This window comes from Schistocerca piceifrons, chromosome X (genome assembly GCF_021461385.2).
Source record: "Schistocerca piceifrons isolate TAMUIC-IGC-003096 chromosome X, iqSchPice1.1, whole genome shotgun sequence".
In the NCBI taxonomy this organism is placed as follows: domain Eukaryota; kingdom Metazoa; phylum Arthropoda; class Insecta; order Orthoptera; family Acrididae; genus Schistocerca; species Schistocerca piceifrons.
The window spans coordinates 227243597-227258934 of record NC_060149.1 but is presented as its reverse complement, the minus strand read 5'-3'; the positions used below and the strand labels follow the sequence as shown (position 1 = coordinate 227258934).

The window sequence follows — 15338 nt, the reverse complement described above, 5'->3', positions numbered from 1 at the left end:
CAATGTAGCAGTTTTTCATGCATCTCAGTGTTAATGAAGTCATATGTCCTGAACTGTGGTGGGTAGGTGGTTCTTACCCCTCAGTAATTGTTGCTTGACAGTAATGGATATGTATATCATGTTTGGTTGAAATTGGTCCACTGGTTTAGGAGAAGATGTGGAACATACAAAACACACACACACACACACACACACACACACACACACAAACACACACACACAAACACCAGCAGCAGTAGCAGCAGATAGTTTTGAAAGCTAGGGTATTTTTGTATAATTTTGTATGTTATGGCCGTACTAACAGTTTTGCCCCCAGAAAATAGGCACTGGGAAGAAATTCTGTCTCATAATTTATTGTCTTATCAGGTGAAGTTTTCTTTTGACGCAACAACAACTTTCTCTGACAAAACTACTGCTAGATGCATGTAAACTAACCTGCTTGTAATGGTGTGTTTACATCTGTGTAACTTTATGTGTGCACTATAGTTCAATTCTTTTATCTTGGCGGCTCGCGCATGCCCGCCCAGATGCGGGAGATTGCTGCGTTGCCAGTTGCACACGACGCACGCACCAAGAGAAGCAGTGCCATAGTATAGAATAGTTCGCAAGCTTACATTTAGGGGGGAGCGCGCAGTTCATGAAGTAAAGCTACCACGGCCGCATTAACCCTTTCGCTGATACAAAGACGTGCTCCCTGCATTCTGCGCTGTGCGCGTTTGTCACTGCACTGCTCGCCTGTGCAGACACATGGTGTTCTGACTGCTTTGACACACTTATCATTCGATTTCACAAAAACTATTTGGCCCAAAAATTAGATTTTTACACATCTTCTTGACTGATACCTTCCCCCCATAAATGAATTAATTTTGTTTTGATGTTCAACGCAGTTATTATGCAGCATTAAATATAGTAAACCATTGCACGAAATTTTTGAAGAGTTTGCAGAGGTAAAAGTCCATAGAGTATACTTTCCGTATGGTCGATTTTAGTTGCCACAACGTTGAGAATGAAATGTGGACAAGATACCTAAATTTCATGTAAAATTTACTGTATAACAATATATCATTTAATTTAAGTACCACATAGGTGTCGTATGTAATATTGAGAAATATTCCATCTTTCGCGACTGTAACAAAAGTTTTATTTACACTGGGCACATTTGGCTTTATTTAAAAGCACTTCAAGCGATCAAAAGGAAGTAGACAAAATACATTAAACAAAACTGTGGACTTACAAAAACATTAGGACTCCATCTATCAGTGAAGTGTTCTGAGCTATGTCAAATATAATTTTTGTGTGTGGCACACACAAACAGCATTTATTTGCTAAAACACTGATCAGCTGACACAAACGTTGAATATTGTGTTACCGCAGCACAAAACTATGAAAGGTGACTTGGCAATGGAGGAGACAAAATACTGTCCTCTGAAGATGCTTCAAAAGAGAGAAATGCGTCTGGTCTAAATAAGTCGCTTATTACAGTTGCGGAAGAGGAATATATTTCAATACCATTGGTAAAACTGCAACTGTGGAACAAAAACAAGAAAGAGAACATGAGTACCATTGTGTATGTGCCATACCTTTCGTTGATTGAAGTGCTTTAAAATAAAGCCAAACTTGCCCAGTGTAAATAAAACTTTTGTTACAGTCGCGAAAGATGGAATATTTCTCAATATTACATATGACACCTATGTGATACTTAAATTAAATGAGATATTGTTATACAGTAAATTTTATATGAAATTTAGGTATCTTGTCCACATTTCAATCTCAACATTGTGGCAACTAAAATCGACCATACGGAAAGTATACTCTATGGACTTTTACCTCTGCAAACTCTTCAAAATTTCGTGCAATGGTTTACTACATTTAATGCTGCACAATAACTGTGTTGAACATTGAAACAAAATTAAGTCATTTATGGGGGGAAGATATCAGTCAAGAAGATGTGTAAAAATCTAATTTTTGGGCCAAATGGTTTTTGTGAAATCGAATGATAAGTGTGTCAAAGCAGTGGGAACACCATGTGTCTGCACAGACTAGCAGTCCAGTGATGACAAAATCACGCACAGCGTGGAATGCGGGGAGCACGTGTCTGCAGCAGCGAAAGGGTTAATGAAGAGACAAAGCACTAGAAATTTCAAAAAATTGCATTCAAACGAATAAAATTCGTGAAGTAAGACACTGCGATATTGTTTTTAAATAAAGAAAATATTAAGCACTGCACAAGGTTTGAACTCATAACCTTTTGCTTAGTAGCCCAACACCTTAACCGTTATAACCTTCTGCTTAGTAGCCCAACACCTTAACCATTACGCTAACGCAGCTCATCTTACAATGTAACTACATGAGGAGTCTAACACGTCATGCAAAATACTGACAAACACTGTTGGTATGACTATGAATTACTGACGCTTCGTCAAAGTAAAATAGGAAATAAACACTTACCGCTGTTCCTTATTGCGAAAAAGCGGTTAGTGAGATTGATACAAACACTTTTCCTTGCTATCGCCTGAATTAGGAGTCTTATTACTTGTTAGGTTTAATTAATTAATAGAATATGAAGCAATTGGTATAAAGAATGCTTTTTGCAAACTTTCTATAAAAGAAAGTCTGCTATCAAGACATTGATTTTGTTCTTTTACTTTATTTATGACTGAACGTTTCTAAAACTGAAAACACTCATCCGTGCTCTGCACTGCAGTCGAGATCTGGCAACGTCGTTCTCTGTTCATTGGCTGACTGTGTTTTGTGACGTCAGATGCGCAGAACGAACCTAAACACGGCCGCCAACATAAATGACGCGCACTATAGGTGCATGTAGCCATTGAACGGAGAAGTGAGGGGGTGAATGCAACTTCGCAGAGTCACACGGGCTTCTGATTTGTGCACACAGGCTGCCCCATGTAGGCACAGGAATCTCCGCACTCCAGACAGGGAGACAAATGCAGCAGTCATGTACGTCTATGTAATTTGAAGAATATTATCATGCATTTCTTGTTTGTGGCTGGTATATTCTGCAGATTATAAAGTCAGTGTGAAATGAAATGATTGTCTACAGTTTTTCACAGCAAAAACAATCTAGAAACAATAAAGACACACCTGAACGCAGTAAAGCCATTGTTTGTACTTCTGACAAGTACGTATTGATGAGGAGTGATTCTGGGACTCTTGATGTGCCAGCATTGACCCGTTTCCTTTACATGTCACTTCAGTTCATAGATAGTTTGCGTATAAAAATAGTAGTAGTAGTAGTAGTAGTAGTAGTAGTAGTAATAGTAATAATAATAATGATAATAATAATAATAAAGTCCACCTTACTAAGGTACCAATCTGGCAGTGTCGCTGCAAGTCCTCAGTGGTGCATGAATAATTTAGTCTCAGATCCTGAAATTGTATTAGTTGGTGTTCTCACAGTTCAGGGACGGATGTAACACCATTGATTTAATTTTGATACTCTTCCTTATTTATTCAGATTAAGTTGCACGCAACTGATGACCAGTTCTCACACTTTTTCATAGTATCAGCAGTTTATAAAAATAATTTCATTAGTAATACTCATCTAATCAGTCCACTTTCTCTCCAGATAATAACACTAGTTGGCCAAGTTAGTTACCGAATATAATGGACTTTTGACAGTGGCAGGATAACTCATCGATAGCGCTCTAACAGGTTCAACAATCATGTCTCCCTTATCCATATTTACACCTATCACTGACTGACTACACAAGGAAGTTCATACACGTTTATTTTCACAGCTGAGCACAGATCTTTTCACTGATGTGTTGGCAAAATAATTGCTGATTGTGGGACTGATTAAGGTACAGTGCTCGTGGTGCAGGGTGCGGTGGCTAGAAGCCAGGATGCTGCAAATGGGTGGTGGAGCTGAGGTCGAGCCCAGATGGCAGAGGACGGCAGCTGCAAATGTAACAAGTTCTTTTATTGACACATCTGAACTGCTTGATGCATAGGGTCAGTGTCCAGCTGGCTGCCAAATTCTGCTTGGCTGTCTGCCCGCACAACCCTTGTTGCCGGTGCGGCACTATATCGTGCCAGTGACCTTGTTACATAAGCTGGTTGCATGGACCCTGCACCATCATTGTGCAAATTTTATGCTGCTATGGCTTCTGTGGCCCCAAGTACCATCTGCTGACATCACAGCAGGGGTGCCCACCACACTAGGCCCCCTGTCTGGCAGTGGCTGGTGTGCATGGGAAGAAACCTCCTGCCCCCTGGGCAGGAGTTGGCTGTGCTGCCGGGGATGTACATGAGTGGCCAGTGGTGTCATGCCTCTATAAGTCTGTGGAGAGATGTAGTGTGCAAAACTGCTGTCCTGCAGTGGCCTCGACTAATAACCTCTGTTGACAAGCCCATGTGGTGTCTTCATTTGGCACAGCTGCATCATCTCGGTTGGGCTGCGAGACTAAGAATAATTCTATTAAAAAAATGACTAGTGCTTGTGGCTGGCAGCAAGATGTGTATGCACCACTACCAGTAACAGATGGCATCTATATTCAAGTGTGTGCCAGTTTAAGGTTTTCAGCATTCCTGTGAGTCAAACAAACCTGTGACCATTCATACTACTTTTACTTGTTTACATTCAATATACATGTCAGTACTAATTGTTATGGGCCCCATACACTTGAAATGGAATGTGGAAGTGTTTTTAAGCAGTTTCCTGTGTAGATTGACTGCATTATCCTACTATGCTACCAATGAACAATGAACAATGTTTTTTTTTAGTCCTACTGCCCCAACAGTTATCATTCCAGTGGGAGACAGCACCTTAAACCTGTTGGTAAAAGTGATAAGTGTAGAACTTTGAAGTTCTTCCCAGTCCTGGCCTACCTCTGGACCAACCATTGACTCACCACTCAAAGTCTAGTTGTTGACATCTTGTTTTTCCTGGAGAAGGAACAGTACCCTTGGGAGAGGGTAGTAGTTCACGCTCCTTTGACAGAAGTCTACCCAACCATCCATTCACACCGGCTTTCAAATGCTTGATAGCAGTCTGGACAATTTCCAATTACTTGCAAACACCAAGTAGTTCACCCAGTGCCTGAGAGCAGCATTCACAGTGGGGCTGCATGTGGGTGGTGCAATGTTTATCTGAACAACAAACAGTAATTTAATTGGCTAGATAAAACATCTACTCACCAAGCAGTGGCAGAACACACACATAAAAGAATGTTGTAATTAGGCAAGCTTTCAGAGTCAGTGGCTCCTTCTTCAGGCAGAAGGGTTGAAGGGGAAGGAAGAGGGATGAGTGAAAAGGACTGGAGAGGTCTAGGAAAAGGGGTAGACTTTGGGAAAGTCACCCAGAACCGCAGGTTGGGGGAGACTTACCACACGGGACGAGAAGGATAGACTGATTATTGAGGACTGCATCGGATGAGATTTGAAAACCTGAGAGCACACAGAGCGTAGTTACTGTGAAGAGATGCTGAGGTGGAAGAAATTAACATAAATTAAGGCCAGGTGGGTGGTGAGAACCAAGGACATGTTGTAGTGCTAGTTCCCACCTGTGGAGTTCTGAGAAATTAGTGTCTGAGGAAGAATCCAGATGGCATGTTTGGTGAAACAGACACCGAGGTCGTGATAGTCATGTTGTAGAGCGTGCATGTTGCATGTTGCCAGTATACACCCTCTGCCTTTGTCCATTCATCCTAATTGATAATTTGGTGGTCGTCAAGGTGATGTAAAAGGTCGAACAGTGTTTACATGACAGCTGGTACATGACGTGTTGTTTCACAGGTGGCTCTCCCTTTGATAGTATATGTTTGCCAGTTACAAGGCTGCTATAGTTGGTGGTAGGAGGGTGCATAGGGCAAGTCTTGCAGCAGGGATGGTCACAGGGGTAAGAGCCATTGGGTAGGGAGATGGGTGCAGAAGGAGCATAGGGTCTGACAAGAATATTGTGGAGATTGGGGGGTGAGGGAGGGGAGGGGAGGGGAGGAGCAGGGAGGGGAGGGGAGGGGAGGGGAGGAGCAGGGAGGGGAGGGGAGGGGAGGGGGGTGACGAAAACCTGTTCTAGATGTGGTGGGAAAAATTTCAGACAGAATGCATCTCATTTCAGGGCATGATTTTACGAAGTCATTGACCTGTCGAAGTAGCTGATTTATGCATTCCAGTCCAGGACAATACTGAGTCACCAGTGTTGTGTTCTGAAGCTGTTTTTTTGGAGGGATCAGCAGTACCAGGATTGGATTTGATGGCCCGGGAAATCTGCTTTTGAACTAGGCTGGTGAAGTAATTACGTGCAGTGAAGGCTGAGGTGAGACTGGTGGTGTATTGCTGTAAAGAGTCTGCATCTGAACAAATACGTTTGCCTTGACATGTCAAATGTTCCCTCCCATACAGCTTTGGCATTTGAGACAAACGTATTTGTTCAGATGCAAACTCTTTAGAGCAATACACCAAGAATTTCACCTCAGCCTTCACTGCACATAATTACCCCACCAGCCAAGTTCAAAAGCAGATTTCCCAAGCCATCCCATCCAATCCTCGTATTGCTGATCACTGTAAAAACAGCTTTGAAGCACACCACTGGTGACTCAGTATTATCCTGGTCTTTAATGTGTAATCAGTTACTTCAACAGGGCCATGACTTCCTAAAAACATACCATGAAATTAGATTCATTCTGTCTGAAATTGTACCCATCACATCTAGAACAGCTTTTTGTTGCCCTCCCAATCTCTGCAATATTGTTGTCGGGTCCTGTGCTCCGTCTGCACCCATCTCCCTACCCTATGGCTCCTAGCCCGGTGACCATCCTCACTGCAAGACTTGCCATATGCACCCTCCTACCACCACCTATAGCAGCCCTGTAACTGGCAAAAGATATACTATCAAAGGGAGAGCCACCTGTGAAATGACATGTCTTGTACCAGCTGGTATGTAAACACCGTTTGGCCTTTTATATCTGCATGACAACCACCAGATTATCAATTAGGATGAATGGGCATAGGCAGAGGGTGTATATTGGGAGCATGCAATATCCTGTTGCAGAGCATGCTCTACAACATGATAACCATGACCTCGGAGTCTGTTTCACCACACATGCCATCTGTACTCTTTCCCCAGACACCAGTTTCTCAGAACTCTGCAAGTGGGAACTAGCACTACAACATGTCCTTGGTTCTCACGAACCATCTGGCCTTAGTATATGTTAACTTCTTCCATCCCAGCATTTCTTCACAGTAACTACTCTTCTCTTCACTCCACTTTAGTTTTCTAAATCTTTCATTGTCTTACCTATCTATTTTCACCACCCCCTCCCACATCTGTTACATACAATGTACTTATCTTTTTGCTCTTATTAACTCGTGCATGATGTGTAAGCAGTAATCTCTGTCTTGCATATTACCCTGTGTTCCACCTTTAAGCTCTCAGGTTTTCAAATATCATCTGATGCAGTCCCCAACAATCAGTCTTTCCTTCTCATCTTGTGTGGTAAGTCTCCCCTGATCTGCGGTTCTGGGTGACTTTCCCAAAATCCACCCCTTTTCCTAGACCTCTCCAGTCCTTTTCCTTCACCCCTCTTTCTTCCCCCTTCAATCCTTCTGCTTGAAGAAGGAGCCACTGGTTCTAAAAGCTTGCTTAATTACAATTTTCTTTTATGTGTGTGTTCTGCCACCACTTGGTGAGTAGATTTTTTTTATTTATCCAATTAAATTTAAATTATTTTTTCAAAAACTGATTGTTTTTGTTGAACAATAAACAAGTAACTTTAAACTAATCTTGGATTTTTTAGTTTCGTGATTTATTACCCTACAAGGCCTCCAAGTTCCTTTTTAAGATATGAAGTTTCAACACCCAAGAAAGTGGCTTTTGTTAAATTTCAGTGAATTGTTGAAGATTACTTTGTCTCAAACTTCTGTTGAAATCATCTTCATTAACAGATTCACGTGGGGAAATGATTTTCCAAAAATATATTGCTGCTAAAGTTTGCAGAGTACACAACTATAGCTCAAAACCATTGATTTATTGTGAAATATGTTACACACAGCACTCAGAGCTTCCAAAAATTCTCAAAAATGTATCATTTAGCACACATGTACCAACTGAAATCAGGAGGCAGTGGTTGTCTAAATGATGGGTTCTGCTGCCAAAATGTAGTTTGCAATTGACATTGTAGTACAGATCTTTTGCAGCACTCACAGATGTTTGAAGATACACAATATATTATGATACACACAAGCCTTAATACAAACAATAAAATATTTCTAGAATTCTACATCAGTTTTACCTGACACATGACGTGGTCTCACACCATGGAAAAACTGAAAGTTAGTTTACATATTTAAATAAACATGTGCAATGTTTGGGTCTTTTTACTTAGCTGAATTTGTCACATATTCTACACTAGCATGCCACAGATGAATACTGTAACATCAATTTATGTCGTTTATAAGAGTGAAAATTGTGGAATACCAACCATTTAGGGCAGCTAACAGCAGAATGATTAATGTTTCATGTTGTCTGCTCAGATAATCTGAAATCTGTTTCTTGTCACATTTATTAATGAGAAATATCTATCTGCCTTTCTTAACATATCTAATAACACTCATGCTGGTGATGCTATAACTGCTATATCAGCTTTGATTCTCTGCTTTATGTTAACTAAATTAAAATGTTATGACCAATTTGTAACTAGATTTAAGACATTTCTCCTTATAAGTCACTTCCCTTACTAATTGTTCAAGGTAAATTTTAGATAAGGATTCATAACAATATCACACAAATCCCTGTTGTTATTGCTTGCCATAATCATTATAGAGTTTTCCAGCCTATAGTTAGTAAGTTGAAATCTTCCCATACCATAACGTAATAAGGTAACTCACAGTTTATGAATTTCCATTATTGTTCATACTGTTTTTGAACAGTAGCTGAGAGGGTGTGGTGCCATGTTTCTCAGTGATAACGATGATGAAAAACTTTGACAATACATACTGTTTAGAGTGACCTGCAATAAACTTAGCTGCATCAGGCCAACACACAACAAATGGAAAATAATATGGATGGACATAAATGTCATGCATGGGACTGATGACTTTGCTGTTTGTTCCCTCCCCCAAATCAATCATCCAATCAAACAAATGTCATGCAGGCAGATGAGATACACTTTTCAAGTAATTGAAATGTGTATACATATAGCTTGATTAATTGTGGAAATACCTTTGTATTAGCAGTGAAAAGGTGTGGTGCACATTCAGAGAACGTTTCATTATTGGTTCCTTTTCCTTTGAAGATATATGCAGTGGTAAATTTTAAACAGTTGTTTTTTCTGCAAGTGAGTATTTACTGTGGTTTGAAGAAACACCATTATTTTCTGTGCACAGGAGAGGTAAGTATCCATAGAATAACAGTCACCTAGAGTGCAGCACATTCAGTGACTGCAGCTCCCGCCCCAACAATTGCTAAAATAAAAGTGTCATTGAGTAACATTGTGGATATGCTACAACCCTGTCTCACTCCTTTCTCAATGTCTCACTCCTTTCTCAACCACTGCTTCCCTTTCATGCCCTTGGCTTATTATAACTGAGATATCTGTATAAGTTCCATATAATCCTTCACTCCCTTTAGTTTACTCCTGTCACCTTCAGAATGTCAAAGAGTGTGTTCCAGTCAACATTGTCAAAAGCCTTCTCTGAATTTACACAAGCTGTAAACATGGGTTTCCGTTTCCTCAACCTATTTACAAGACCTAAGATAGGTTGTTGGGTCAATATTGCCTCACATGTTCCAATGTTTTCCAAAACCCAAACCTATCTTCTCCGAGGTCAGCTTCTACCAGTTTTTTTTCATTCTTATGTAAATAATTCATGTTAGTATTTTACAACCATGACTTATTAAACTGATAGTTTAGTAATATTCACACCTGTCTGCACCTGCTTTCTGTGGAATTAGATTTATTATTTGAAGTCTGAGGGTGTTTTGCCTGTCTCATACATCTTGCAAACCAGATGGAAGAGCTTTGTAATGGCTGGTTCTCCCAATGCTATCAGTAGTTATGACAGAATGTTGTCAACTCCTTAGGTCTTTTGGTGCTCTGTCAAATTCTTCTGACAGTGTCATATCTTCCATCTCATCTTCGTCCACGTCTTCTTTGATATCTATAACATTGCCCTCAACTTCATCTCTCGTGGACAGACCCTCTATATACTCCTTCTACCTTTCTTTTCTTTGCTTGGTACTGGATTGCTATCTGATCTCTTGACAGCCATACAGCTAGTTTTCTTTTCTCCAAAGGCCTCTTTAATTTTTCTGTAGGTGGTACCGGTCTTCCCCCTAGTTATATATGCTTCTATAGATTTATGTTTTTCCTCTATCATTCTGCTTAGCCATTTTGCACTTTTGTGAATTGCGTGTTTTAGACATTTGTATTCTCTTTTGGCACTTCATTTGTTGAATTTTTATATTTTCTTCTTTCATGAGTTAAATTTAGTATCTCCTGTGATGTCCAAGGATTTCTGCAGGCCTGGTCTTTTTATCTATTAGATCCTCTGCTGCCTTCACTATTTCATCTCTCAAGCTATCAATTTGTTTTCTACCGTGTTCATTTCCATCGTTCTTGCAATCGATTCTTCTGTTTTATCCACAGTTCATGACCGATAAGTTATGGTCAGAGTCCACAGCTGCTCCGCAAATGTCTTACAGTTTAAAATCTGGTTCCAAAAATCTCTGTCTTGCTGTTATGTAATCATCTGAAACTTCCCATTATCTCAGGTGTCTTCCATGATTGTTGATTCTTGAGCCAAGTATTGGTGATGATTAAAATATGCTCTGAGCAAAATTTTACCACACAGATTACTTTTTTGTTCCTTTCCCCCGGTCCATATTTTCCTACTATTTTCCCTTCTCTTCCTCTTCCTACTGCTCAATTCCAGTCACCCATCGCAATTAAATTTTTCTCTCCCATAAGTGTCTGAATAATTTCTTCTGTCTGATCATACATTGTTTCACCCTCCTCATTATCGGCAGAGCTAGTTCGCATATAAACTCGTACTATTGTTGTGGGTGTTGGCTTTATGCCTATCCTGTGTATAATAATGTGTTCACTGTGCTGCGCATAGTAGCTTACCCACATTCTATGAGGGTCGCCCAGAAAGTAAGGCACCAATTTTTTTTTCTCAGCCAAAAACAATGCTACAAATGCAGAATATTCCAAATATATTATTTGAAGTCTCCTGAGAGAGAGAGCGCGTCAAGATTCTGTCACTTCTGACAGATAGTGTAGCTGCAGGACAGTTTCAAAATGGCATCTGTAGGAGATGCATGTTACAGCAACATGCCATCATTGAATTTCTCACTGCAGAGAAAGAAACTGTGGTGAATATTCACAAATGCTTGTGCACAGTCTATGGAGCATATGCTGTCAACAGAAGTACAGTTAGTTGCTGGGCATGGAGGGTGAGGTCGTCAGAAGGTGATTTGGTGGAGCTCCATTATTTGCAGCAGTGTCTGTCACACCTGACACACCTAGCCTAGCCCCCTTGGACTTCCACTAGTTTGGGCCATTAAAGAATGCCATTTGTGAAGACATTTTGCTGATGAGGAGGTGATTCACACAGTGAAGCATTGGCTCCACCACCAGGATCCGGATTGGTACTGACAGGGCATACACGCCCTTATTTCGCGCTTGAGGAAGGCCATAAGATGGGATGGAGATTACGTGGAAAAATAGGGTATGTAGATGAAACACCATTCTTTCATGTGTGTAATTCTTGTTATCTTCAATAAAGGATTGTTGAAGAAAAAAATGTGGTGCACTAATTTCTGGGCAACCCTCATATTTTCTTATTCATTATTAGACCTACACCTGCATTATCCCTATTTGATTTTTTATTGATGACAGTGTACTTTCCTGACCAGAAGTTCTCTTTATCCTGCTACCAAACTTCACTAATCCCCATCCCATCTAACTTCAACCTAAGCATTTCCTTTTTTTAAAATTTTATAGTCTACCTACCCAGTTGAGGGATCTAACACTGCATGCTCCAATCCATAGAATGCCAGTTTTGTTTTTCCTAATGATGACATTCTCCTGAGTAGTCCCCACCTGGAGATCCAAATGGGAAATTGTTTTGCCTCCGGAATATTTTACCCAAGAGGATCCCATCATCATTTAACTATATGGTAGAGTTGCATGTCCTTGGGAGAAGTAATGGCTATAGTTTCCCCCTTGCTTTCAGCTATTCACAGTACCAGCACAGCAAGGCCATATTGTCTGACATTATTGTAACAGATCAGTCAATCATGCAGACTGTTTCCCCTGCAACTACTAAAGAGGCTGCTGCCCCTCTTCTGGAACGACATTTTTCTGGCCTCTCCACAGTATTAATAATATAATATTGTTTCTTATATGGCAGTTACATTGTCTGGAAGAAAGTTTATTATTTGAAAGTCATATTTCTGTTAGAGACACAACTAGGAGGATCAAACTCAATGAAATATCTAATATTTTGAACAATATTTATTAGTGTCAGTGTACTGCATATAAATGTAAGCAGTTTGGAAACACTCTTGATAAATACTCTTTTATTTTAGGTTGTACCAAAAGTGCCAATTTGTGTCATGAATGGTGAAAGTTTGTGATCGTCCTCCAACATGGAAAAAACTCCAGTGAGAATCCATACTGTCTCAAAATCAGTGTACAGGTATGCAATACACATGGAGCATAGCATCAGAAGATGCAACACAGACATTTCTGCACAAGTTTTGGAATAATGAGTGTCCTGTAGCTTTAAGTAATGAACATCTAGTCTGTAACTATGAATCTAATACTGAAGACTGCAGATTATGATATTTTCTGTACACCAAAGTTGCTTGCGGTATTGTATGAACTAAAAATGCTTTCATGATGCATTTGTTAATAAATAATTTTTATTTTTACTCAATAAAGTGCAATACCAAAAACATCATATTAAAAATTTTATTCTATATTATTATATGACTCTGTTGAAATGAAAGCCTGAATATTGTCAAAAAGATGCCACGTTTCTGCCAGAGAGCTGGGACCTAGTTTTGTTTTATATTTATCAACATGACACACACACAGTTAGTTACATCAATAAGAAATGAAAAGTAACACCAGTAGTTACTTTGTGATTGGTGTAAGAGGTAACAGTCAAAATGCTCACACATGCATGTTGACAATATGGTAATATTGCAATAGTTGCCTGAAAGATATGAAGAGGAGAAAAGGAGTGATTTCTAAATATTTACCTCAATATTATATGCAATAATAGTGTACGCCTGTTTTGCTTTCTAGAGAAACAGTCACAGAGAAAAACTGTTCTGGTAAAATGACTACAATACTAAGAGACTTATATTAACATTGAAAGATCACAGGTTCATGTAAGTGTGAGATAAGCCATTGCAAATGTGAAGTGCTGGTAACCAGTATAACAGCCAGAATGTTGCATGCAAACATGCATGCATTGTGTTGTACAGGTGCCGGATGTCACTTTGTGGGGTGGAGTTACACGCCTGTTGCACTTGTTTGGTCAATGCAGGGATGGTTAATGCTGTTTGTGGATGATGCTGTAAATGATGGTTAATGCTGTTTGTGGATGCTGCTGGAGTTCTCATCCGATCATGTCCTATGTGTGCTCAATTGGAATTAACTGCTTCCAGTTGCTGACCTGCTATTTTGTAGTTAAATGATAAGGGATCTATCTTTCTATGTATTCACAGCACATTACACTTGTCTACATTGATATTCAATTGCCATTCCCTGCACCATGTGTCAATTCGCTGCAGATCCTCCTGCATTTCAGTACAATTTTCCATTGTTACAACCTCTCGATATACCACAGCATCATCCACAAACAGCCCCAGTGAACTTCCGATGTCACCCACAAGGTCATTTATGTATATTGTGAATAGCAACGGTCCTACGACACTCCCCTGCGGCACACCTGAAATCACTCTTACTTCGGAAGACTTCTCTCCATTGAGAATGACATGCTGCGTTCTGTTATCTAGGAACTCTTCAATCCAATCACACAATTGGTCTGATAGTCCATATGCTCTTACTTTGTTCATTAAACGACTGTGGGGAACTGTATTGAACGCCTTGCGGAAGTCAAGAAACACGGCATCTACCTGTGAACCCGTGTTTATGGCCCTCTGAGTCTCATGGACAAATAGTGCGAGCTGGGTTTCACACGACCGTCTTTTTCGAAACCCATGCTGATTCCTACAGAGTAGATTTCTAGTCTCCAGAAAAGTCATTATACTCGAACACAATACGTGTTCCAAAATTCTACAACTGATCAACGTTAGAGATATAGGTCTATAGTTCTGCACATCTGTTCGACGTCCCTTCTTGAAAATGGAAATCAATAATCGATAACTAAAACTTGAAATGTTGCTCTTCTTACTGGCCGATTGCATCAACTTAGATGCGTCTTCTGTGTTCTACTGTGCTGTTTGTAGTGTCTCCGCATACTGCAGCACGCGACAAGGGCTTGAAGACGATAAATGTAACCGTTTCAGAGAGAAAAGCGACCAATGTGACGATCTGGCGTTAGGTCGATTCGATAGTAAATGACGGAAACGGGACATTTTCTTAGGTTTTTACTACATATTAACACTTTTCACATTTTCTCGTGTTACGTGGCTGCCAGTCCTCGGTTCATGCAAAATCTTAAGGTGCTCGGTCATGTCCTCATAGTGGCACTCCACACATTATATCTAACGTAAATAAACTTGGGTGTTGCAACAAACAGACTCAGTATTTGAGTGAACTGATCACAATTGTTCCAGTTCAGCAGTGGTGCAACAGAAAGTATGATGCAGTGGCAAGTGATTGTGTGTCTTATTGTTATCAGGCATGTGCACAGGTTTATGGTAGTGATTTATTGCCAGATGTAACCATTTGCCACAAAGCCTTCTTAGCCTTACACGGTATTATAAATTGCCATGTAGAGACTTTAAAGAAACACTTCTCTGAAATCTGTGACTCTCAGATAGATGGTTGAAGTAAATATAAAACCAACTAAAATCAACTGTGTGAGTAAACTAAATCCATTTTTTTTCCTTCATGAAATCTATGAGAGGAAGGAAATATCACTATTCTTTAAAGGATACATCAAGAGTGTGCTTACCTGAAGGGCTAGATGAAGCCAAACTATATGTAATATATACTGAGTCTAACAAAGAGCATACTGGTGGTTCAACAACTTTCCAAGAAATTTTTGATGGAAACTTCAATATTTATTTTTGGATACCCTGAAAAAGACATATACAGTTGTAATTGATTGAAATAATAGGTATCAGTGTCATTACTGATACTACTGACAAAGGACCTGAAGCCTCATTAGCCCAGGAC

The 15338-nt window shown here is 39.9% G+C and overlaps 1 protein-coding gene across 1 annotated transcript in view; it reads left to right on the top strand.

Annotated features, from left to right (window-relative positions):
• Positions 1-12613, top strand: part of LOC124722271 (glutaryl-CoA dehydrogenase, mitochondrial-like) — a 39946-nt gene extending 27333 nt beyond the window's left edge. Inside the window, exon 6 of the mRNA XM_047247458.1 lies at positions 12551-12613. The gene's annotated coding sequence lies outside the window, so the exon portion shown is untranslated. The remainder of the gene's footprint in view (positions 1-12550) is intronic.
• Positions 12614-15338: the final 2725 nt, after the last annotated feature.